We start from the raw sequence: 26,307 nt of genomic DNA on the forward strand, positions 1-26,307 counted from the left end.
AAGTCCTTGCTATTTTTTTTTTTTTGTCACTGCTGTCTGGGGCTGATGGAGAGCTCGGAAAATGATTTGGTCTGATGCAAAAATGATGGATAGAAACAAATAGCTAGTCAGATCACAAGATTCTGCAGTGAAATGGGGCACAAAATGCTCATAGCAAAAGAAGACAATTGACCACAATGGGATGCCACATCACTGGTGACTGTCTGTCAGATACAGCTATGGAGCTTGTGAGGCAAAGCAGGTAGGGAGATTATTTATTTTCTTTGCAAATTAGAAGCATAGTATTTTACAGAATGGAGTAGCCTTGACCAAGGAAAGACAAAAATGCAGGCAAATCCAAAATGCTTTATTTGTTTGCTACCACACTAGCATGGGTTCATCCTATAAATCTGTGGGATGCAAGAGTCAGGAGTGAGGGATCCCTTCCGAACTGACATTGAAACCTCAGTCAATGGGTGATTCAGGACTGGAATGGTCCTCTGAACTATGCTGGCTAGGAAAAATGAATATAACCAAGCTGGCCGTGCTGATGCATCTCCCACTTCTCCAGTGGTGACGGCAGAAGCCGCCTGGCCAGTAGACTTCATGCCAGTGGTTCCTCACAGTGTTCTAGGCCTGGTTTCCCTTCCAGGCTCCTCATCCCGCTCCTGGTGGCAGGCCTGGTGTCAGTAGGAGGAGGCCCATGAACCTCCCAACCCCAGCACTGCTTGGCCTGTCCTCGAACATGGCCCAGGTGGGACGCTGCGATGGCCCCGCGATGACGGAGCGCACGGAGGCCGAAGACGGGGTGGGAGTGCCGAGGAGCGTGGGACACTTCCAATTTCCCTGCCTCGTCGGCGTCCCCTCCCTCCTCGTCACAGAGCAGCCTTGCCATCCTGGCTCGGAGGGCCGGACGCACGCACGCCTTAGCGATCTCGACAAACACAGCCGGCCGGGCCGCATTACATCAGTGCTGGGTGGGGTGGCCCGGCCGAAACGGCCTCCAGACAGCGCAGGATGTGACCCGCTCCGCTCGAGTCAGGGCTTTGAGCAGAGAGATCGCACACACACACATAGCCCTCGCGCCGAAATCCGCCCGCCCGCCCTCCCTCCTTGCTTTTAACCTCTTGTTTCTAAAGTGGTTTCTAAAATAAGCCCAGCTCGCAGCAGCTGTGAAAGCCGTTTGCTGTCAGAATTGGCCCCTGCGCAGACGGCCTGGATATTGCAGGCGCTTGTTTTGCATTTTAAGCCTAAACATTTTTCCCCCCCTGGCTTTTTCAGTTCAACTCTTAGTTTTTAATAGTCCTTGTCATGATGGAAAGTGCCAGACTCCAGCTGTTCTTCCCAAACCTCTGGGAGAGGCCTGGTTACATCTAGTTCTCATAAATCTTGAATCCAGTTCTAGCGAGTCTCTAAGCCTGACCACCACGCTGCCCAGGCAGCCCATGATTGAAAACAGGAGCAGAGGAAGAAAAGAGGAAAGGGGGGAAATCAAGAAAAGACCATGCACACTTACAGGCTGCTTCGGGAGAAGGCTCCAAGAGGCACAGCATGTGAGGCACGCCGTGATGAGAGTCACGGTGTTCTGTACAGCTCCCAGCTTGCCTTATAAATAGCTTGTGGCATCGGAGGGAGGGTTGGTGGAGAGGGGTTGCTTGGAAAAACAAAGGGGAATTCACCTGGTTTGTGCATGGAAGGACTGGGAGAACATTCTCGAGTCAGGGACTTCGAGGACCTGCAAAACCCAGGTATGGAGACCTTGGGTCCCCCAAAGGTCTTCAACTGGGACAAACTGGTCCAAGCTCCAGTGGTTGACTGTCTGATCTATATCTGTTGTGGATTTGTCCCTTGTGGTTGCAAAATAGAAAAAGGAAAGAAACAAAATGCAAAAACACATGCTGCTTTAGGAAATATGTACCCGTTAGTGTAACACATCTGCCCTCATGTTTCATAAGGAGTGCAGAGCATTAGCATCTCTCAGCAGGGTTATGCCTTGAGGGACAGCCCCAAGCTGTGAAACACTGGACTGGCCAGAGCTTGGGCACCCAGCATGCTCTTCAATGGCTTAGATCCAGTTCTCCAAAATCCATTGTGTAGTACGAGGTGGATCCCTCTACATGAAAACTAGCTACTCCTGGGGTAGGACTTCTGTGTAGCTGTACATGTGGCCATTTAGGCTGGAAGGGCATCCGAAATAGTAGGGGTTCAAGAGTGGGGGAAAATGTGTTTCTGTTCAGATGAGGAAGCCATTCCTTGGCTTAGAAACCATAGCTGGCTTGCGTGTAAGGTGCACAGGTGTATCTCAGGGAGGATCAGTGCATGAGCTGGTAGCTCCTGGGCAAGGTGGTAAAACACATGGCGTAGTCTTGGGCTCATGTGAGCACATGGGAAACGATGAATGGAGCCCTTCCTGGGTAGTGCCTTTGGTTATGGTTGTTAAATTCTGGCCTTTCAGAAGAAGTCCCAAAAAAAACCAAGGCCACCTCAACTTCCAAAGACATTCTGTCCTCCACAGATGAATAAAGTCTTCAACAATTTGGTCCTGCTTCCACCAGCCATACTCCTACAAGAGACAGGATTTACCACTCAACTGGAAGCTCCTGTCTCTCTTCATGTAAAAATACAGTGCTGGGACAGCTTTCTTGGGGGTTACTGATGGCAAATAAGTCCTCTTCAAATTGAAGAAGGAACTTGTTGTTTTTTTTTGGGGGGGGATCATATTTTCCGATCACTATGCAGCACTCCAAGAAACTGTTCCCAGACCTCTGCAGTTTTTATTAGAGATGTGTCAAGAGGCAGGAGACAATTTGGACATTGCTGTGTGTCCTACCCTCCTCCTGGCTAGGAAGAGGAAACATCTATTTCTTAATAGGGAAAAAGATAGAGAATGGTCATCTCTAGCAGAGTTGACCAGGGCAGCACTGCACTTGCCTTCATAAACTAAGAAGGACTGAAACCTTGGCCAAATTAATCCTAATTCATTCATGCAAACCTCTGTTGTTTGTGTCCATGTGGGACGATTTGGGAACCAATATGGAGAGAACCACAAGAAGAAAGGTATATTAAGCTGGAAAAAAGCCCAACCTTCACTCAGTTACTAGACAGAAATCACTTCCAGCAAATAACAGTGAGATTAGCCAGTAGCATTGAAACAGGCACGTGTTTGGAGCACGGAAACCAATAACTCGGGGGAAATGTGGAAGTCAAGGGCCATGTGATGGATGAATGGACTATGGCTTTTTAAGTATATGCATTTCAAGGGAGCATAAATGTTTGTTTCTCCAAGTGCAATTTAACCTCATCTGACTCTAGGGGCGTCTTTTCATTGACTTCAGTGACTATTGGATGGGGCCTATCAGAAGCACAAGTTTCCATGGGTAAGCCGTGCACTTAAACAGCTACATATTTAAATACTTAGATGAGCCTCCTTCCTGGATTTCCCAACATCTGTGCCTTCTCTCCTTGGAAGCCATCCCCCTCTTGGATCCGGATGCTCGGATTGTGTGGAAATGAATGAGAGCAGCTAAGGACAAAACTTCGGCTGTAAAGCATTGCTCTCCTTAGCAATATGACAGCACTGCAGCTGGTGGGTGCTCTACAAGAAGATCTGTGACCAGCTGTAATTGCCTTATTGCCATTGCCAGGTGAATTGAGGTGCCTTCCTGCAGAACCTGGGGAAAATGGCAGAAGGGACAGTGGAAGAGCATGGGATGAGGCGCAATGTGCTTCTTTTTCTCTTCCTTTTGTCCATAGCCTGCCCTGGGACTGTCTTGCCCCCAAGCTCCTAATGAGAAGGCAGGGCAGACAGACTCATGCCAACATAGGCAGAGCAGCAAGGATGGTTTTGCTGTGTATGTGTCCCATTTATTACCATGGACACATTTCCAGTGCTGTTATAAAACTTATCTCCTCCTGTTATTTCCCAATATCAAATCGCAGTAAGAAAACAGATTTCCCTTTGCTTAACACAGGTAGTGTTACGCTAGGGAGTGTTAATGGCTTAAGCAAAGATTTTTCCACCTACAGGCGAGTGACTGATAGTTTATCCATCTGCTGCATAAAACCAATGCTTAAATCCCAGTTTTAATGGGTCGTGTCACCTGTGGTTTCCAAATAACTCTGATTTTCCCCTGAAGTTAGATGCAAAATAATGAAAATTGGTACTCAGAAGTCAAACAGATTTTCTTCAGTTCAACAAACAACCGAGAGCACATCACTTCTTCAAGTTAAATCATCTTGAGTGATTTTGTCGTAGGTCAGGAGGAGGTCAGACGAGTTAGGCTCGGTCTTGTTCCTGTGTTGTCATCTCTCAGCAGGAGGAGGAAGTGTATCCCAGCAGGTGTCATAAACACCAATTTCCCCAAATTTCATAATCATTTAGATCTAATTACAAGATACACATGGTTTTTGACTTTTCCCCAGAAAGAATTTTGGGAGCACCCACTGCTAAATCAAATAGAAAGGAGTTTGCTTTCATTTTGCAGCACTGGGTGGACTTGCACTTTTAATCCAGGAGATTCAGTTTAATTCCAGAAAATTATTTTAACAAGCTGAATTATAAAGTTCAGGTCAATTCACTTACAGGAGCATTGCAGAGACAAGGAGGGGAAGGACTTTGCTTTGGTGTGTCCAGAATGAAAATAGCAATAAGCTGAACCTGGGACATGGGGCAGCTTCCATGCTGCTGCTCCCATCTCTTGTCTACAACAGAAATTCCCCTCCTCAGTAGCAATTTGATCCAAAGCTAAAAGGCAAGAGAAACCCCAAAGGTACCAAATATGTACTCTCAGTTCATTTTAAGAGGGTAAAACATGTCAGGAAGCAAAGAAACCCATTTGCTCTGGAGGTCACCAAAAGCTGCATGAGTGATGGTGCCATTTTCAGCAGCAGGTAACTCACAGGAGACTCCTCATGACCTTGCCTGAGCTGTTTATGGCTTTCAAGGGGTGACGAAGATTAGGTCACTTACTTAAAAGTCCCATTTTAGGTACAGATTGGCAGCTTTTGCAGCTTTTGTCTCACTTCGCTCCACCTTTCAGAGCTGCAGCACCTCACCAGTGGCATCTCTTCTTTTCAAGGCCACACTGAAGTGACCTCAGTGCTGGTCCTGGTGGACCCCACAGTCCCCCTCCACCCTTCTGCCAGAAGGAACATTTACCTGCTTGCAGCCCTCAGGTGGGTGCTGGTACCTGAGACTTTTCTCACTTGTAGACAGCAATTTGCCTTAATGGAGAGGCTCAGGGCAGGGACACCCGAGGTGAGGCTAACCAAGATTTACTTCATCTCTGGCCGGCCCTTTGGAGGGAGCTAAGCCACCACGGAGAGGAAATATTGCTAATATGGATGCTACAGTTATCCTTATCTCAGCTTTCTGTCCTTGCTGGTCATTAAATTATCCCACAGCCTTCACAGACAGTGCTGCTATATCCACAGCTCTATTAATAAACCTTCTGCAGCAGTAAATCCCCGTGCCTGACTGCAGACTGTCAGTACCTCCTCTGATTTATTCTCCATTTACCCGCCATTTGCTTTATGGATAAAATGAAGCAGCCGCTGGTTTTACTCCCTTCATGACCCCCCAGCGATAGCAGTGACAGCCTCTGAGAGAAGGTGCTGAGGCCGCCCAGGGTTTGCAGTCATAACTTTGTGCCAAAAAAAATCTCCTGAGATGGAGATGCACGAATGCGGGATACCCAGAGAAAGGCAAAACAAAGGACATGGAGAAATTGGCCGCTGCTGAATGGGACTCCAGCAGATCCCCACGAAAACCTACATCTCTCTGCACTCTGACAAAGGAGCCACAGCTTTTTGCCCCTTCCCATCGGTGGCTGTACTGCTCAGCACCACTCCTGCAGCTGGAAGGGGCTGGGGGCAATGGGGCAGGGCCTATACTGTGCTGGGGAAGGGGCCATGCTGCTGCACATACCAAGGAGGAAATCCCAAGCCAGGCAGGGCAACTGTTGGCTGTAGGTTTCTCCATCTGTCCCTCCAGGACAATGCTGGAAGATGGCAGAGGAGCTCGTTAAGGGAATGTGGAAAGTTAAATAACATTTCCTGAGGGAGGGTCCTGACCCGGAGGTGACTCTAGCGCGAAGCACCAGCCATGCAAGCCAAGGCACCATGCTTCAGAAAAGAAACTGGGCAAGCAGGATGCCTCTGACGTGCTTTGGGGTCCTGTCTGCATTAAGGCAGAACAGCCCCACTTTCGACAGTTCACAGCTGACTTGTTCTGTGTGGGGGAAAGTTTAATAGTCTGTCTTGGCCCGGACAACACTTAAACTCATTTTCTGGACTCCAGAGGGATTGTGGTTGGCCTGTATCAGCCCCAAACACACTTTGATTCATTTTATTTCCTGGACTCCTGAGGGATCCTCTTTTGGCCTGTTTTGGCCCCAAGCCCTCTTTGATTCACTTATTTCCTAGACTCCCAAGGGAGTGTGGTTGGCCTGTTTTGGCCCTGTCTTGCTGTCACTTTTCCACGCTGGTATGTAATGCATCTGCACTCTTTAGATTTCTTCACTCCTTGTGCTCTCACTGTAGGCCAAGCCTGGATGTATTTTGCAATATTTCGGAAAAGATAAATACACTGGGTCTGTCTTCACTCATTCACCTTGCTAAAATTTTTCACCAGCAGGGGCTGGTGACCCCTGCTCAGCACATGTAGGGTGGGAGAGTAAAGCATTACCCGCTGTTCCTACCCTAGCACCACTGGTGTTCCTGCCCTGTGTTTCCTTACACAGCCTATATATGAATGTCCATGGACAAGTCTCTGCTTGGAATCCATTTTGATGGTGCAGCAGCCCTTCCTCTTCACAAAAATTACAACCCCAATGTGCTGGGTGGGAAGCTGAAATGCAGATGGCCTCCACTCCATGAAGAACCTATGAAAAGCAAAGCTCATTAATGCTGTGTCCTAAAAGGAAAGGGGTTTGTGTGATGGTGTCGTCTACCTGTACCACACCAGTCCCACACCAGTCTGTCACTGGAAATCAGGACAGAACAAGCTCAAGGCTGTTGCCATTTTCTCACCCCTCCTACCTCTTTTTGGACACTCTGTGGAACAGACACCCTGGACACCCTCAGTTGGTATTTGCTTACTGCTGAGATCTATAACTCCACAATAACACTCTGCTCTTTTCTACTACAATTTCAGAAGAATTTGCCAGGATGTAGACAAGCTTGTCCTCCATTAAAGCCCTAAAGTACAAAGCTGCCTGGGGCAGAATCCCAGTCCAGGTTTGTGCCCTCCAAAGTACACAGAAGAATAAAGTCTCACTTTCAGTAATGAGAAGATTATACCCAAGCCGCAGTAACAGACTTATGCTATTTCATTTATAGTTTACAAACATCGCCATAGTGCAAACTCATTGCGTATCCCAACAGAAGCACACTGCTCACCATTCAGACTGTCTGGAGATAAATGTTTCAGCACAGAATTTATTGTTTATAGAGCTTACTCATTTACTGCACAACTCAGTTTTATCAAGATCTAGTTTCAGAGCCTAAGCAAGAAAGAAATTCAAAAAAGTCAAGAGCCTGTTAACAGTGTGAGGAGAAGGCAGCTCCTCATTGTGTGAGCAAGTTTTATTGTCCAATTGTCCCAGGAAATTTAAAGCAGAATGTGTTTTTGACAGCTTCGTTAATGTGACTTTTTTTCCCCTGCCAGAAATTCAAGCGTAATTGAGACATAGTGTTGAACTTCAAATGTTTCCCTGAGACTTGAATAGAGAACTTGATGAAGCATGTAATATGGCATAACCTCCCAATTATTCACACGTTTAGATAACTATAATCACACAACTTCTATCACAGCAGAAAGGTTATTGTAGGCAGATATTGGCAGGAGCTAATGGACAGCATATTGCAAGGGCAAGGAGGGTTTGAAAGGAAACATTAATCAGAATTTGGTAGCAAAGTCATCAATCACAGCTTAACAAAGCTGTCACTCACTGCTGCAGTCCCAGGACCTCTATCAACTCAGAGTTCAACTCAGCAATCTCAAAGAACAGAATGTATCAAAGAAGAAATGCATTGCTTAAGTGTGACTGTCCCCAGGATACCCAGCCTTTCACGGCATGGTTTCTCTAGCAAGAGAATTCATCACCAGAATTTGTAGTAATTAGGGCATGTACTTTTCAGTCAAATGGCATCACTTTTCATTATTATTATTTGACACTTTCTCTGGGCTTGAGAAATGCAACGGCATTTTGCTGTTGGAAGTTGTTCTAGCCTGGAGCTTTTCTAGCTGCTTGCTGAGGCTCCCATAGCAAATCCTGACAACTGAAGAGATGAGGGCTGTAGAAGAGGAGAACAGCCCGCAGATGAGGCACTGTGGTTATTCCGCATACACATTAAAACTTGGCTGGGATGCAGTGTCCGAGTTTGGGTCCCCAGTGCACATGAAATGTTGATTATCTGGGTTGAGTTCAGGAGAGGGCCACCAAGATGTGCAAAAGCACATCCTACAGGTGGATAACAGAGGGAAGGTACCTCTGTTGAGGCTCTCCTTCGGGGCACAGCTACACAGAAACACAGGAGTGGGGCTTTTTAAAAATTCCCTCCATAGCCGGCTTCAACCTGAAGTGCTCTTGAACACAGAGAGCAGAAGGTGAGAGGTGTCTGACTGCCTGACTGCAAGAAGAGCCTTTGCAAACAAGTTCCTGAAGTCTCAAACTTTCTGTACCCTCCTGTGCTGGCTAAGATGCTGTTTTTTGACAGCACTGGAGCACATGGAAACCTTGATCCACCCAACATATTGTGCTGAAAAACTTCATGCTTTGGGTGCATAAAGTTTTCCACAAAAACAGGTGGGAGTCTGGCATGGCCAATGTGATTTGAGGCCAGTGCGTGGTGTTTTTTAACACTGCGTGGAAAACTTTGGGTGCTGACTGTCTTGTGAGGGGTCGAGTGAGTCATTATTTGCATTGGCTTTCCTCCGGACAGGGTGTCCCAAAAAGCTTTGTACCTCTTGAGCCACCTACTTCCCCCCGAACCTCTGGCAGAACTGTGGGTGACCAAAACTCCCTCCTGATGCTACTGCACCAAGGCCACCAGGGACAATCCCTGCAGAGAGGTCACTCCGGCAGTGCCAGTCTCCTCTGCATGCACTTACAGGAGCTGAAAAAATGCTATCACGGATGGTTTGCTCTGTCATCAAATTGCCAAGATATGATGTCGCTTATTTCTTAGGAACTGGGGCCCTCAGTGATACCTGAGTCACTCTAAAAGAAAAAAAACATGAGCGTGATGGGGCTGTATCTGCCCTGGCTGGGTTAAAGGGTGGTTCTGTAGAAAGGAGACATCATTGCTGACACATGGAGTGAAGCAAAAAGAACCCAGGAGTTTAGTCATATCCTTACCCAGTCATGGTTCTCTTGCACCCCAGAGTTCTCTCTCCCCACTAAGAGAAAGTAAAAATCCTGCTGAAAACCTTCATTAATGATCTGGATGATGGGCAGAGTGCACCCTCAGCTAGGTGGGTGCTGGAGCCCTGGCACAGGCCGCCCAGAGCTTGGGGGGCTCCTCCTTGGGGAGCTTCAAAACCCGCCTGGATGTGGTCGCGGGCACCCTGCTTTAGTTATCCCTGCTTGAGCAGGAGGTTGGACCAGAGGGACCCAGATGTCCCTGACAACCTCAACCATTTTTCTCATTCTGTGAAAAAAACTCCTGAGGAGACTTAACATGTGCTGTTTGCTTTCAAGATGGACAGGAGACTTCAGGACTTTCTCCAGCGGCCACTTTCATTTCCACAGAACACTTTGGGTGCTCTCTTATACCTGCAGCAATGGGAAAGCTGCCTGACGAGCCAAATTCGCTCTGGAGACAGTCTGCAGCTGATGCCCTTGGTGTGGGGAAGACTTTTTCATCCAAGGATTTGGGACAGAAGGAGGATCTCCCATTAGCCAGTCATGTTTGCTTGGAGGCCAGATGAGCTCCAGCATGCAAATGTCATGGATTTGCAGACATCTCTGGATGTCTCAGGTAACATCTGGCCTTCCATCCTTCCTAACACAAGCATAGTCTTTTTGTTCACTGTGGGCAACAAGAGCCTTGAAAAACCGGACACGAATCAATACAAGTGGACAGTTCTGCACATAATCTGCAACTGTGCAAACACAGGAAGCAACCACAAGCTGAGCAGAGTCACCAGTGCACACATCCTACCCTGACATGTAATTAGAAATGAAGTCTGTAAGCCAGGCAGGTCCCCCGGGCTCTCCCCAGCATGGGAGTAATGTTTGGGCTCTGGGTCCAGGAAAGACGGGAGCACCTGGAGATGCTCCAGAAAGGAAAAAAAAAGGGTTTGGGACACATCACCCGCAGGGAAAGGTGAAAGGACCTCAGGTGATATGTGAGGCCAAGTGCCTAAACCTCTTGTCAGAGCTGCAGTGAGGGGCTCAGGCATGGCTCAAAGCCTGCTTTGCACTGCGGTTGGATGGGTGCTGGCGGGACGCCGGGAGAGCCTGGACACGGAGCAGCCCTGGTGGCGTGGAGCCACGGAGAGGGCATGGTGAAGGCTTCCCAGCCTGGGGCTTGCCAGCTGGCACGACCAACAGTGTCCAAGGGAGGGACCTGGGCATGATCCCATCGGGTCTTCTCTAACCTCCCCAGGCCAAAGGGCCAGATACCGCTGACAGCTGGGTCAAGTGGGGACAGCTTTTACCGTGAGCCAAAGCTCCTCCTCACACCTTCTTGAGTGGAAATGAGAGGTTTTGACTGCTCTCCCACCACACCCATGAGGGGAAGGGAGGGGACAGGGTGGGGAATCGTTATTTTAGTCATTAGCTGATGGGGAATTTACTGAGGAATACTGAGCTCAAAATCCCACGGCTTTCTTGTTGCAGAAGTAGCTGGTGTGAGGAAAATGGCACGTACTCCAGGACTGTGACAGAGAGGAGAAAACCCTCTGTTTTGATAACTCTGCCAGTCTGAGCTCCCGTGCCCTGTTCATAGTGCAGTTGGTCCAGCCAGTCTGCGTTCTTGCTCCATGACACCTCCTACCTCCATGGATTTTTGTTATTATTATTTTTTTTTCTCATTTTATTTTGGATTTTGCCAACTTCAGGCTGCAAGAAATGAGCCATTGCTGCAGCCTCTCACTACACCTAATGGACCAAACCCAGCTCCGCCATGGAGAGAACCCAAACCTGGGCAGGAGGCTGCATCACAAGCTCAGCGGTGCAAAATAAGACTGCTTGCAAAGGCATTTTGGTGATGACCCCTCCATTGCCACAGACAAACATTAGGCCCTTTTGCCTAATGTCTGCACTCGGAAACCGTGCTCACATGTACTTTTTCTTAAAACTTGCTTGGGGCCACAAAATTCCCCCTCTCCAGGCTTTTTCATTTCATGCTTTACAGGTGGTGGCTCTGGAAAGCTGCTTTGCTCATCTGGTGGCAGACTGTGAACACGTCCCATCCAACACGCAGCACGAGCCACCAATGCTCACCGCTCCTTCTGTTTGTTGATATATCCCCGAGAAGTCACGTGAATGCTTCCCGCACTGTTATTGTTCCAGGGCTCATGATGGAGTATAACATTACATGAAACTGGGACTGTTTATTTAAACAGAGAGGGTCCCATCAGGGTCACAACCTGACGTCTCGTTTCCCACCCGCTTGACGGTGCTGTGGGGAGACCAGCAGCTTGCGTTTGGGCTGCCTTCATATCCAACACAGTAGGCAGAGAGGGGAAAGCTGATTTGGGGGTACTTAGAAAGAACAAAGTCAAGCCATGCTTCTTGCACCAGGCACGTCTTGGGAAATTGACTGCAGATAGGAAAAGCTGCAGATGAAGGCATTTAGAAGAAGAAAGTGAATTTGAAAAGCTTTTAAAACCCTTTCAAAAGCTGTCATAAAAAGCTCTTGGCCAGCTTTCTAAGCAATGCAGACTGATCTAGCATCCTTGAGGCTAGGAATACAAGTTGACTTGTGCCGAAGGACAGTCTGCTCCATCTCCTGGCCCCAGTATTAAGTAACGACTTCCGATTTCCAAAGCACCCTTAGAGGCTGCCTGGAGTCATGCAAGATACAAGAAAGGGGGCTGGATGTCTTGCAGGGTAGGCTGTGACCCCAAAGCAGAATATTTGCCCTTGGAAACGGAGGAGATTCACCAGTGTGGTTTCCACCACTGGGGCTCTGTGCCCTCTGTGCTCCTGATGGAAGAGATGCTCCAGCTCCACCTTGGGTGATCCTACAGCTGCATCCAGCCCCACTGGCGTGCCCTGCCTCATTCAGCACATGTGAAAGACCTCCCAGGAGACACCAAAATGTGGGATATTGGTCATCCAAGAGGAGGAAATGCCCATTGGCAGGTGGCCACGGGTCTGACCTCCAGAGCAGGCTCCTGTTTGCCCTCGGCATGCTTGGTGACCTTGCGCACAAGTCCCTAGCCCCTTCTCTCCCCTTGCTCCCTGCCCTGCCATGGTTGCTTTTGGAGCAGCCTTTCTCTTGCTGGGTGTTTGTACAGTGACTTGCATAACTGGATGATGATTTTAGCTCAGGGCTTTCAGTCCCATGATAAAGCCTGCAGTAATAAAATGCAGCAAGTGATGCGACGGAAACAAACCAGGAGTGTAAAAAAGAGAGATGCCTGCTCAAAAGGAGGAAGGAAAAACCTGTTGATTTTCTTGTCATAATGAAGTTTGTCCTGAGTTTGCTTTAATGTAGAGGAAAGACGGGGAAAAAATGAAAAAAAATTGGAAAAGACCTGTTAGCAGAGGTTGTATTACAGGCTCACGTAACGGGGGGAGAACGCACTGCTTTGTGTGTGTCTGTGTTTAACAAGCAAATAAGGCAAAGATTTCTTTAAAGATACCAAACCCAAGTACACCACAGCTGGGAAGCACATATGAGCAATAGCTTTCACATGCTAACAAATAAAAGATCCTTGCAAAACAGATGCTGAGGTTTGTGGGGCTGGCACAGGCTCGCTGCTGGCAGGGAGTTAACTCACAGAAAACTGAAAGGTTCAGAGATGGAAGAGTATCTAGAGACCGTTTGTTCATAAACACAGCTGAGGGCCAGCAACCTGCTTTATACCCTGCCCGAGCTGCACTGCCGGAGTCATTCCTTGCAGGGTTTCTACAAGAGAGAAGGCAGATATGCAATTCTTCTGCAGCCCACGCTCTAGAGAAATAATTAAACAGTTTTTCTTAACCTCTTGAACTTTTCATTTATTATTGCCATCCATTATGTCTACCTTCTCAAATAGCAGGATCCTGAAAGCCAGCTCCAGGGGTCAAGGGTTTATTGTTTAATGGAGATAGAACATTCTGTAAATTGCACAAAGTCACAATGTTTAGAAGAGAAGCTTCTGGTGTACTGAATCTTTTCCATTTAACAAACAGTGAGCTTTGACATATGTTCTTCCTCCATAGCAGGAAATTTGGGATAAGTGCAGTACTGGCATGGACATGTTACCAAATCCTTCCTGTAAACCAAATGACATCTGCATTCAAATAAAAACATTCCTTGCACCAAATACCAGGAAATACTAAAAGTATCACTATTCTTCTAAGGTCATGCTAAAATGAAGTTTTTGGCTTTTAGAACACAAAGTAAGTTTGTACAGGGCCAAGACGTTTTGTTCAACACACATTTGCTGTTACAAATCCCAAGAGACATCCTTCTGGGTCAAATATGTGCATGTGTCTGTAGAATTTTGCAAGCATTTAATCTTCTTCATATGAAAAAAGAATAAATATTTTAGGAGCGTGGACTTACATTAACAAATATTCCTGTTGCCTTTGTTTTTACTAGTGCTCTGCTTTTCAAAGGCAGAAAAAGGATTTGCTTAAAACAAAGCAAACATCCTCAAAATGCACCGTGCCAAAATAATCAAGGGAATAAATACCTGGGATTTACAAAATATGAATATTCTTCAGTAAATAAACTGAAGCAAGAGCAGGCAGGGAGAGAACGCTGCTGCAGTGATGGGGAGGGAGTGCTGAGTGTAAACACTTTCATCTCATAGATGGCAAATCAAGAACATTTAAAGAAAATAAATGTATGCAGAGCAGATTCTTCCTTCTCATGTTACTTTCAGGGGATTTTACTGCCGATAGTTAACGCCACATAAAACCTTTCGAATATTATGCCAGCAGATGAAAAACTACAATGGCAGAAACAGCTTCCCATGGATAATTAGCATAAATATCTGCTTAAAGCTGAGTAATTTGTTCACTGTACAGGATGTACTTCAGCAGTTTTATGAGCTAAAAAACACAGGGAATGTTTTGAATGACTTACATTTGAAACAGCACAGGCAGATACCAGGAACTTTTCAGGGACTGCCACACAAAAAAAAAAAAAAGTCTGCTCAGAGTGAATGAACGTCCGATTCCAACAAGCTCGGGGCCAGACATCCCTGGGAGGCTTCACCCAGACACATCCCTGAAACTTCCCACTCAAAGGAACATTTTCCCTTACTGGAAGGACTGGGGAATCCAGACACTGAAAATGGAAAAGAAAGAGGAGAATGTAGGAAAGAATAGAAAAAAAAGAACAAAAAGATAAAAATCAGTGTTTTCCGATGTCTTTTGGAAAAAAAAAAAAAAGCAGTTTCCAAAACAGTGACCTTTTCCAAAAGGTCTTTAGAATAAAAGGACATTTATTTCCTCAGATGTTGTGCTTGACAAGTGTGGTTTGAGAAAGTACCAGTCCAGTGGGGCTCCCTGTGTATCTGTCACTTCCACCTCCAGACCCAAGGAGGTTTTCTTCAGGCTTCCTTTGATGTATCCCTCTCCTCTAGGGCTTGATTTGGGTTTTGTAGGGTCTGTGTTTCCTGGACTATGGTGTCTCCAGCCTTCCCAGCCTTTGCAGAGGCAAAGGGGTTGGGAGGAGCAAAAGGTCCAAGAGGGAACAACCTGAAGAGGTGGTGATGGACAGCCCCATAAATCTCATATAATCCTAGCCCTGAAAAAGGGCCTGAAAAGGACCTGATGAAAGCATGAGTTTCCACCCACAGATAACAGAGCCTTGCAGCCCACAGCATAGCACAGCTTAAAACACACAGATATTCAGGTTTTAGAGGAGAACCCCAGTCCAGTGAGAGGGTTGTGGTTCAGGCTGATTCCCTACCTGGCTTTGGAGTTGTCTGTGATGCTCCCAGGACCAGCCGTAGCTCCTATGAGTGGTACAGCTCCACTGGAGTGTCCCAGGCCAGGCACAAACAAAGCAGCAGTGCCTAAAGAGGACTGAAGCGATCAGAAATGCACGTACCCTGCTCTTCTACCACATGCACTGAGTCGCACTGGCCCCGAATGCTGCCAAACACTTCAGGAGCTTTATCTCCTCTTGACATCTGTACACATGTGGGCTGTGATGCCTATGGTCTCCATCCCAAACCCTGCAACAAGACCTGAGGGGATGGACTGCATGGGCACAAATGGGGGGAAAAAAATAACTTACGTTCTCGAGGTTGTGTTTTCCTTCTGGTTTTAATGATTTCATTTCTTTTTAAACATTTTGATGCAATCCAAGCAGTGGGAAGGGAGTTGAAAAGAGTCCCTGTGCCCTACTAGAACTACCTGATGTAGGCAATATGACTGCTCCACTCCACTGTAGGACTTGGAGCTGCCCATTGGTCTTTTGAAGAAAATTCATAGAGATGCAGGTAGATATTTTTGGAATATGATCAAAATACAGCCAGGATGGGAACCCCAAAGTAGAAGGATGAGCTCAGCAGTGGCTGCCCACCTGTATGCAAGTCTCCTTGGTGCCCCAGTCCGCCCAGACACCTCAGGGCCTCAACACCTGCCTTCAACCCCATTCCTTATCCCAACAGGAGTCTCCTGCTGGCCTGGACGCAGCTTGCTGCCAGCTGCCCACGTGTTTTAGCCTCGATGGAGCAGCTCGGCCGGTGGCAGCCTGCAGGGAAAGCCCCCGTCCGGGTTGTGATCTTGAGGTACCGCCAGAGGCAATCATCTCCCTGCTGAGTTAAACCCCAGCTCCGGGCTGCAGCTTTCTTTCCGAGTGAGAGCTTGGAGCTGCTATTCAGACCTTATATTTAGAAAAATGTGGGAAAAGAACTAGATCCATTTCAGGGTTTGTATTTTTGTTGGCAGGATATCTAGTATCATTATGGAGACCAAACCAAGGGTTTTTCTTTTTCTTTTTCTTTCTTTCTTGCCTTTTTTTTTTTTTTTTTTCCCAAACTATGCATTTTCTTGCCAGAAATGTATAGAAGTGGGATCTGATGGGGAATTTGTGGGTGAGAAGCCTGAAGGAGCAGCAAAATGATTTCATTGTCACGTCCTTCGTGTGCACAGACATGTGGGTCTGAGAGCTGGGAGGACTCCAGAGGTCTCTTCCTCCGTCCTCTGGCCCCTTGGCAGAACCAGCCTGACCTCCTCACCCCAAGCTTTGGTTAATGTCCTCTCAGATCCCTGCAGTGATGGAGACACCACATCCTCCCTAAATATTCCCATCCTGAGAATGTTATCATCCCTGCTAGACAGTTCCTCGATGTAGGGCATGCAACCCCAGCATCAGGCCACTAAATAGCATGGCTGAGAGCTCTTGAGGGACGTGCAGAGCAAGCCAGGTTTGCGCAGCCACTCTGAACACATAAGCACATGAGACTGAGGTGGGATTCATTTTGAAGCTAATTTTTGGAAACCCAACACATAGTATAAAGACAAAACCCTGGCAGTCGATTTGACATATGTACTCTGGCAAATCTACTTGCGTGTCACTATTAAAAAGCTTGCAAGACATCTGCTCTTCCAGAAGTTTGCTCTTGCAGATGGGTCAGTGGATGGCAAGGATGGAAAAACACAATGATCATGAGAAAATGACACCCACCCTTTTCCACTCCTTAAGAATTAACAAAATCACCACCGAAATGCTGGACTATGGGCTTAAAAAGCTGAGAGGGAGCCTTTGGAGAAAGCCAGCTGGCCTCCAGCAACAGGGACTCGTCATGCATTGCCCACTAAGCTGTCAAGTTAAGGACTTGTCCTGCTATCACTCAGTCCTCAGAAGGTCAATGACTGGATTTGCTTATCGGCCAGAGGCACTTTACTCTGGTTAATTGGCACCCCTGGTGACAGGGTGGATTGATAGCCTCCCATCAGAGCCTTTAACAGCGAGCCCAGGAATGACACGAAGCTCTCCCTCACCCTCATCTACCCAGCTTTTACAGCGCTTCCCATGGAAACTGGAGAGCCCCAGGATGTGGGACGGGACACGCTCATGGGGTGTGTGTCCTGGATGGATGGGAGCAATGTCATGGATGTCAAGGGGGCTTGTCATGAGAGGAGGGTGGGAGAGCAACCTTGGACTTGTCCTTCCATGTGTCCATCCCCAGTACATGCTGTGCTGCCTGGAGAAGGGGCATGTTGCCTTCTCCTGGTCCTTCCTACTCCCTGGCATGCTGGAGGACAGGCTCCTCTGGACACTTTACCTCTTCCAGAGGAATATCCTTTCTATTGGTGATTACTGAAGAGGACCAGATGTTACCTTTTAGCTCCCTATTGGCTCTAATCTCCTTTCTTCTTTGATCCCAACACCACTTAAAAGAAACCTTGTATTTAGCTCCTCTTGGGTGGTCCTCAGGGAAGGCTTAGCTATTTCTAACCTCTTTTTGCTTTCTTAGGGCTCATTCCCAATGGCATATTCCTGCCTCCTGGTATGGTAGGAGTAAAACAAGCCATGAGTGCCCCAGGGCTGGGAGCAGGTTTTTGTGGTGGGGACTTGGTAAGAGCCTTATTTCGTGCGACTCCATCAGGGTAGGAAATTCAAACAACCTCTGCCCTTTCCTCTGCCCTCAAAGTGCCAAACATCTCATTTCTGCCCAAAAGTCTCCAAACATCTTCACACTCAAAGCACACTGTCAAAACCGGGTGTTCGTTGGGTAGCACTGGTGGGGCTCCCCAGACCTGGAGGGTCCCTTGGAGAAACCTGTCACCCATTCACCTCTTGGGTGTTCATCCTTGCCCACACTGTTTTCTGCTTCATGCACGAGCCCCGATGGCCCGAGCTCACAGCACACACATGGTGTTAGTGACCAAGATCCACCATCTGTGTCAGCAAACTGCCGCAAAACCAAAGACAGAGCCTTGCTTTAAGCAAACAGAAATGTCCGGGACATACCAGACTCCGGGTTGGAAATCAGAGCCATATTCTTCATAACTCTGTCCCTTTGTTCAGACGCCCTTTGGAGACCTCCCGCAAAGACCTCACTTGGACTTCCAGATGCTAGAAATTAATTTTATTTTTTAATTCTGCGCCACAAATCCTTAATTTTGGAATGTGCACATTTCCTGTGCGGTCCCTGGCTCCTAGAGACTACAAATACATGTGAAATTGCAACAGACATTGATAACAAAAGTTTGAGGGCAAACCAAAAGCTTTTCAAAGCCTTCTCTAGATAATTTATCCTAGACTGGCGAGTCGCCACAAACTCAATGGTGGGGAAGGAGGCTGCTTTTGATTTAGCTGATGTTTAGGTGTGAATGAGAAGGAGAGATATGCGATTAATCATTGGGAGCAGGGAGATGGTATTATTTTGATTCATACTTGACAAGTTTTCTAGGAATGCTGAACTTGAGTAGAAAGGCATGGCGGACCCAGCTGTTCAAACAGTGTGATTAATTAAACTGATCCCATGTGAAAAACAACACTGACTCTCACTCTCAAATTGCAAATCATTTTCAATATATTGGGGAAGGGCCAGGCGAGTTTTATTAATTGCTTTGGAGGTGATGAATCAGGGTTGTCTACAGAGACCCACACAAGTGCACATTCCTGAGGACATACGTGATGATGGACTCGTTTCACAGCCGCTCGGATCGGCGAGGGTTGCTTTCCCGGAGATGCTGCCATTTACACACAAGGGGGGGATGAAGCCCCGGCATACATGTGCTCAACCAGTGCTCTCCTCCCAACCTTGTGCCGAGACACTCGCAAAATTGCAGCGCACGTGTGCGCCTGCGCGCACACGGAGCCGGCGCTTGTGTTTTGACCAGCGCTAATAATAAAACATCCTCTCCCCGCAGACGTATGCAGCTCGTTCACCTGCCAAACCACGGCTCTCTCAAAATATCAGCAGAACGAGAGCGGGCCTTGCAGCGTATGATTTGCCCAAGACCACACAGGAAGTCTGTGGCCAAGCTGGAAATCGAGCCCACAGCTCCCGGCTCGGGGGCCACGGCCCCACCACGGGCTCGGGGCCATCCTGGGACCTGTCCCCATGCAGCACTGGGCCAATGCGGGCGGGGAGATGTGGGTTTGATGAGATCACCTTGCTCCCACGTATTTGAACCCAGCGGGGTTGCAGGATGCCCTTGCAGCAGGTGCTCGGCAGGACTCGCACACCTCCAGGAGAGCATGCCGGGGACCCAGCCTTGCCAAAATGTCCAGTAAAGCCCTGCCCTGCAGCAAAGGCTTTTGATTTATATTTTCTCCGTGAGCTTGTCTGTTTTCCTCATGCTGCTGACAAGGAGAGGGATATTTGATACGTGCTGAGGGGCAGATGTTGAACGCTGCAGAGCACTGCTTGCAGGAGGCAAGGCTGCTCCTCAGGTGTAAACCGTCTGATGGTCATAAAATGGTGAACAGGGGGGGCAAGGAAAGGGTCTGGGGGAAAGAAATAGATTAATCTGCCCGGTGCTCACAGATGTGAAAAAATACCCTTGAAAGAGCTCGACTGGATGTTTTTCACCGCAGCTGGCAATGCTGGGAGAGTGACAGCCCAGCAGCAAGTGCTCAGACACCTTTCGCCTCCACCGAACCCCATGGGGCACCTCGCAGTACCGGGCAGCAACCCCGTGCTAACCACTTTCAAATGTAACATTTTGAATACCTTGCAAAATATACATCTGAGCCAAGATTTCCACCCTGAGCCTGGCAGGGAGGCTCTGAGAGTTTATTGCAAGCACCTGTCTGATCTTCAGAAGCCTTGAGCTCCTACTGAGGTCAACAAGAAGAATCGGAGAGGTTGGTGGTAGCCACTCTTTCAGCAGAACCATGATCGTGACCCCAAAATTCACTCCCTAGGAGCCACATTCTGACCCCTCACGTTTGATCCCACTAGGAGAAGTCATTGTGCATTGAGATATGTCCCAGATACCTCACATTGGTGGAGCCCATGTGCTTCCAACCAGCCTTCCCCAGCAGCATGGTAGCAGACTGGCTCCAGCAAAATGCCACTTTGTCCATCTTCTTCAGCCCTTGCAGTCTGCTATTTCTCCAAAACAGCTGAATGATAGTTAAAAAATATTTACCCTCTTTTCTTCTCCTCTGAAAGTCTCTGCAGACCCATTTATATTGCTGCCTCAACTGAAGTTCGTAGGAATCTACAGCCCCTTCTCCACAGGGGCCACATTTTTCCCTCGAGAAAATGTAGGGCCATTTACTAATTTCCCAGACATCTCAGCAATTCCCCCTCGTCAACCTGAGCTTCTTAGAAATGGAGAATACGATCTTCCCTCTGTCTCTGGGTGATGCGACGCCCTTGCGTTCCTGCCTGTGCTGCTCCAAACAACACATTTTCTGAGCACACTGTGTTTGTCTGAAAATACACCAGGAGGGCTGCCCAATTTGGAAATGACTTGAATTACAAAAAAAGCACAGCTGTCTTTAACAGCTCTCGAAGCTCATGCAACTAGTCTGCAATTTATTGACTAGGATTAGATGCTTATTGTCTATGACACTTTAAATACCATTACATTGAAGTTTATACAAGAAAGTCCAAGTTTTCAAACTGGAATCTTAGCAATAACAGCTGGACCATTTGTTTATGTGATAGACAGAAAAGAATGACTTCTGTAATCTGTGTATTTGGCTTCAGGATTTTCTACGACATGGGGAGACAGAAACCTACCCCATCCCTAATTGGGGACTGTTAGACAGAGCGAACACCGCTGGCTAATTTGTCCCTGATGTTAAGACTGCTGCCAAAGCCGGGGCTGAATCCTTCCCTCATCCCCTCACACCTGACGGAGAAGCACTTGAAACCCTCTAGCCCACCTCTGACAGTCAGGGCTCAGTCTCCCGTCTCTCTCCCCCAGGCTGCTCACATTCCGCATTTTGTTTCTAGCATGAAAGACTTTGTTTTAAATCATAATAGTAACCAGGCTGTAATCACATTATAGCACACATGGAGAACTCGCAAAAAGTCATGTGCTTTGGATTTGACATTCTGATTTATGGTTGTGCGCTCCAGTTACACAGCTGCAATCTCATTTTCGACAAAGATGTTTTCTATTTTTCTATTACTTTGCTTCACCCTGTCTTTATGTTGAAGAAAATGAAAGCCACCAGGTGAAGCCAGCACAAGAGGACAAATGTTTGCATGTTCTGGATCAAAACCATGATCAAATATTTTATGCTACACTTTCATAAACAGCTTGCTATGGGCACATGTGGAGGGGGTGTAGATTCTTAATTTTAAGCCATTTGAAGTTCAAAAAAAAAAAAAAGAAAAAAAAAAAGGAAAGAAAAAAAAAAGAAATCCAGACTTTTATTTATTCAGAAACTAGATCAGCTTATGAAATTTGCATCCCAGCCACTTGATCACGGTGACTTCGCTAAAGAGGGAAGAGGCTTGCAGAAGCTTGCTGGGACCCAAGGCTGCTCACTGCCTGCTCTGTCAAGTGAAGCCCAGTGGAGGTGGCAAAGTCTTGCTTTGCTCAGTTAAGAGCAGATTGCAGTCATTAGCCCTTCCCTCTGTCAGTAACCCGTTCGCTTTGCATTCCTATGAAGAGTAGCAGCATTCCAGCTTAATTAAAAAAGCAAGCACTTTTGCAGTAAATTGCATTAATGTTGGAGAGGGGCCAGCGCTTATGTTTTACATGAACCTCTCTTGTCTTTAGCAGAGTAAAGAAAAGAAAATGTCATCAACATTCTTTTCACAATTTAAACACTGATGATCTATCTTTAGGGCTGGTGTTGGCTGAGCATTACATAGAGCACAAAACCACTGCTGTGTCCCTTACCAGGGGTAATTTAAGCATTGCAGACTCAAAAACCTTAAAGTACAGTGTAAAATTTTACTAAGACCATCATTTTCATTATGGGTTGGGAAGAGTCTAGATGGAAAACGTATTTATAGTGGTTATGGGGCATGTGTTAAAGAGCTGAAAACACTCGTGAATGGAGTCTGTGTGGGTCAGACCCTGACCTTGAGTCCTCACTGCAGTGTGGCTTTTACTGTAGGCTCTTTGGGGCAAGTAACCAGGATGGGTATAGACTTACAGCAACTTTGTCTCAAAGATGAGGAATTTTACCTCTTATAGCAATTCTGCAGGCTCCAAACAAGGGAATTTTCCATCTTCAGGACAGAGCTACCTCAAGCTAACAACTAAGTGTAAAGGTGGAGCTGGGACTTGGCAGAGCTGAGCACTGAAATGAGGTGTCAAGTTGTTAAAAATGTTCTGTGGAAATAGCTGGGCACCTCTGCGGAAATGGCCACATCTCTCTGTGCCATGAGGGGAAACTCCAGAAATGCTGCGTACATTAAGTAAGGACCAGGAAAAAAAATCACGTTTCTTTTCTAGGCCAGAGGTTCCCAACCACTGAGTACTCGATTTAACGAAACCACTTCTGCATTGATGGGAGCTGGGAGGAGATACTGCCCTGAGCCACAGTCTGAAGGTGTCCTCTATAACAATTCCTGCTGTTCAGTTTACCTTCAATCAGCAGATGAGCAGTAGCTCATCTCCGGGTAGAAAGAGGCTCCTCAGTGTTAGATCTGCTGGGTAGAAAGACAGTAACTCTGCATCCAAAGCCTTGGATTTTTCAGGACAAAACTGCAGAGTGGAAACCTCCCTGCTCTTCAGACCTTTGATGAACTACTCCAAAATCTGAGAAAAAGACAGTTATTGGTTCTTCACTGCTGGTTAAATCCCATGACTCCTGCTTAATACCAACGTTAATACTGGGTCTGTTGGTCATAAATCTCCTCAGTGCCTGTAAGTGGTAGGTTTACACCAGCATGCAAAATCAGCTGTCCCTGAGCCAAGTAGAGCAGGAGACATCCAGGACTACTTTTTCCCTACGGATAGGATTATTTTAGAGGATCTCTCTTGAAAAGGAGTATCATGAGGGCTGGTCTTTCAGTAAAGAGTGGAGCAGGCTACTGGGACTCCATATCTTTGGTCTAAAGCAAGAAAGGGTGTGCCCAGCTGTTTGCTGCTGTACGTGCTCCTGGTGCCAGCTCCCCTTCAGTCCCAGAGACACCCAAGTGGACAGAGTAAAACTGAGCACAATGCACCAAGGAGAACAGCCATAGTGTTTATTTTTCCTGCAGTTGCCCTTTGTTTCTATCCCTAGTAGAGACAGTCAAAACATTTTAGACCAAGAGGTTTTTCCACTGGAAAATGCTATTCTTTTTGAAATCAAGCAGGAACTCATTCAAATGTCAATGACAGTTTTTGGTCTGGAAAAAGTCAAAACATTACATTTTGATAGCGCAGTTTCAATTTCTGAAATTTTGACTTCCATATCATAATACAATCCTGTTCTATTAGAGTACAGTGTGTAGTACTACATAATCAGTTATACTTAAAAGTTGGATATAATGTAAAAGTCAAAACAAATTTTCTCCTGCAGCATAGTCTAGCAAAACATCTCCATACACCCACTTTCAGAATTTTTATCCTGAAGGCAATAGTGTCTTTTAGCTTTTCATTCTAAGTAGGAATGCTTTGTCATTTTGTAAAACCCTGGAAACCCATAGAAATTCCTGCTTTTGAACAATGCTGAATAACTGCTCAGTGCATGGTACTCCAGGATTATCTTCAAAATCTCATTACTGATGAACATAATTAAGTAGTGTCATTACAACACTCACAGCCACCAGTCCACCTTCTTTGGAGATATTTAGTCTATATAAGATATGGTCTCTTCTAATTTTGTTGTCAATGGCATGGCTGTTCTCATCTGAGCAATTCATATATTCTCAGAATTTTCTTTATATGGAATGGGAAAAAAAAAAAAAAAAAGATCATTTTTCAGAAATGATTTTCATGACAAAATACAGTCATCTACTTTAGGTTGAAGAGGATGGTGCCTGGCCATCCATTTACAGTAACACTCAGAGTGCTAGTGAAGATTAAAGTTGCTTGTGCTCAGTGCAGTGCACATAACAAGATACCTTTACCAGAGAGGCCTTTTTTCTAAAACAAAGCTACTGAGAAAAAAAAATCTGACATCACTGGAATTCTATCATTTTTTCCACAAACTATGTAAACAAAATCATAAGATGAAATTATGTTTGTAATTCATCATTTCATAGACAGCTGCTTGGCCATGCACTTGCTGAAGACAGGATTCCAAGCACGTGCTAATTAAAAAAAAAAAAATCTTCTATGTATTTTTGAGGAGAAAAACTTTTGTGGAAAAACAGCTAAAAGCAATTGTCAGGGAAGTGGGCCCATCCAGCCCTTGCAAAGTGGAAACATTTGGGATGTTTTGCATAAAACTTCCCACTTCCCACTTCCTTAGCCAAGGGTCATTCTGGGTGCAGGGGGAACGGCCCAGGAAGGGGTGATTTGTGGTTCCCTTGGGGAAGTGAGGAGATTCAGTCCCTTACCCTGTAGGTGGGTGGGATATGGGAGTGAGACCCTGTGTATGTGGGGGAACACAAACCCATGCCAGGCATCTCCATTCCCTGCTTGCCAGCAAAGGACAGCTCCAGACTGCTCAGGGTAGGCTGGGATGTGCCACATGCCTCATGTTGTGGACAGTGCCAAGGGTTCCCTAAACATCTTTACCTGCTCTGATATTTAAATAGGGCTTTCCCATCAGCTGGCAGACACCATCAGAGGGAAGATGCCTCTACAATAGCAATGCAAGACCAGGCTGGGAGCCAGAGATGATCCTTCATAACTAGGAGAAACATTTCTTCCTGAGGCTTCACGTAGGCTGTCTGCTGTGGGCAAAGGGCTTGTGGAGCTGCTAAACTCCATACCTTGCAAAGAGACCCTGGAAGAGAGATTATGTTTTCACATTGTTTCCCAAATTACTTTCAATGTCAACTTAAAAGGCTTTTAAGGTTTTTATTTCAAGCGGAAGTATTAACTGGAACTGCCATGGGCAGTTAGCTTGAGAAAAGCAATACGGTGCATCTTAAACAGGGTAGAAATTTTTATGACCCAAATTCTTTATTTATTATAGACAGATGGTGGAAGAAGGCTGCTGTCCCCAGTGCCCAGCAATGAAACAGGCCTGGCCATGCTCTTCATCAGACAAATGGTGCCTGCTTGGAGCTTTGTTAACACAAAATGATGCTTTCCTTGTCACCCCTTCTCTGCAGAGCAACCTGAAGCACTCACAAGGCTGAGCCTGATTTATAGGGCTGGTGAAACCCATCACAATGCTGTCATATTTTAGGCTGAAGGTGCAGAGGTGTGGGGCACGATGCTTCTCCTTGATGTGTGCAGATGTTGGCTCTGGCTGACATGTCCCTGGTGGGTGACCACACTCAATAGTCCCCCTCATATTGCCCCCTCTGGTTCTTGGGGTGCTCAGAGGCACCCACGTGCCTGTGTGCTCATGTTGGCTGTGTCTGAAAGGCTCGAGTCTGTGTAAGCACTCATGCAACCTTGATATAGAGAGGTGGGGTCAGTCTCTTCACCCAAGCACCAAGTGATTAGGCAAGAGGAGGTGGTTTTAAGTTGTGCCAGGGGAGGTTTAGGTTGGATGTTAGGAAAAATTTCTTCACTGAAAGGGTTGTGAAGTCTTGGAACTGGCTGCCTGGGAAATAGCTGAGTCACCATCCCTGGAGGTGTTCAAAAAGCATGTAGATGTAGAGCTTAGGGACGTGGTTTAGTGGTGGATTTGGCAGTGCTAGGTTAAAGGTTGGGCCAGGTGATCTTAGAGGTCTTTTCCAACCTGAATGAGTCTATAATTCTACACAACTATGCCTTGTACCCACGTTCACTCGTCCTTCCATCATCCATGCTCCTCTGTATCAAAACTCCCCTGCTTACTGGCAATCATTGATTTACACAGCAGAAGCCAAATACCAATGCAGGGTGTGCCAGGGTTGAGAAACCAAGTGTGCAATGTGCATCAATAGCAGAATTCAGCCCCCACAGCAAGCCTCAGGAGATACAGCCTTCTGCATCAATCACATAATGGCCCACACGATAACCTCACCTTGTTCCTCAATCCATCTCTGACACACTGTGAAGCCTTTGGCAGGTCTCTCCTCCATAGTTCTGAGTTACCTCCACAGCTGTGAGCTCCTGCAGGGTCCATCTCTCACTGCATACAGCTCACCAGGATTATCAGCTGGAGCCCTTGGCCCTGGTAGAGGAGGGTGTAATCTTAGAAGGAGGTGAGAAATATAAGAAGCAATTTAACTCCTTTACTGTATTG

General features: G+C 46.7%; 1 long non-coding RNA gene across 1 annotated transcript in view; it reads right to left on the reverse strand.

Moving 5' to 3' along the window:
• The window catches only part of LOC140002560 (uncharacterized), a 36,616-nt gene extending 35,015 nt beyond the window's left edge, over window positions 1-1,601 (reverse strand). The window contains exon 1 of the long non-coding RNA XR_011809397.1: window positions 1,496-1,601. This is a non-coding gene — a long non-coding RNA (uncharacterized lncRNA). The remainder of the gene's footprint in view (window positions 1-1,495) is intronic.
• Window positions 1,602-26,307: the final 24,706 nt, after the last annotated feature.

This window comes from Anas platyrhynchos, chromosome 5 (assembly GCF_047663525.1).
Source record: "Anas platyrhynchos isolate ZD024472 breed Pekin duck chromosome 5, IASCAAS_PekinDuck_T2T, whole genome shotgun sequence".
In the NCBI taxonomy this organism is placed as follows: Eukaryota; Metazoa; Chordata; class Aves; order Anseriformes; family Anatidae; genus Anas; species Anas platyrhynchos.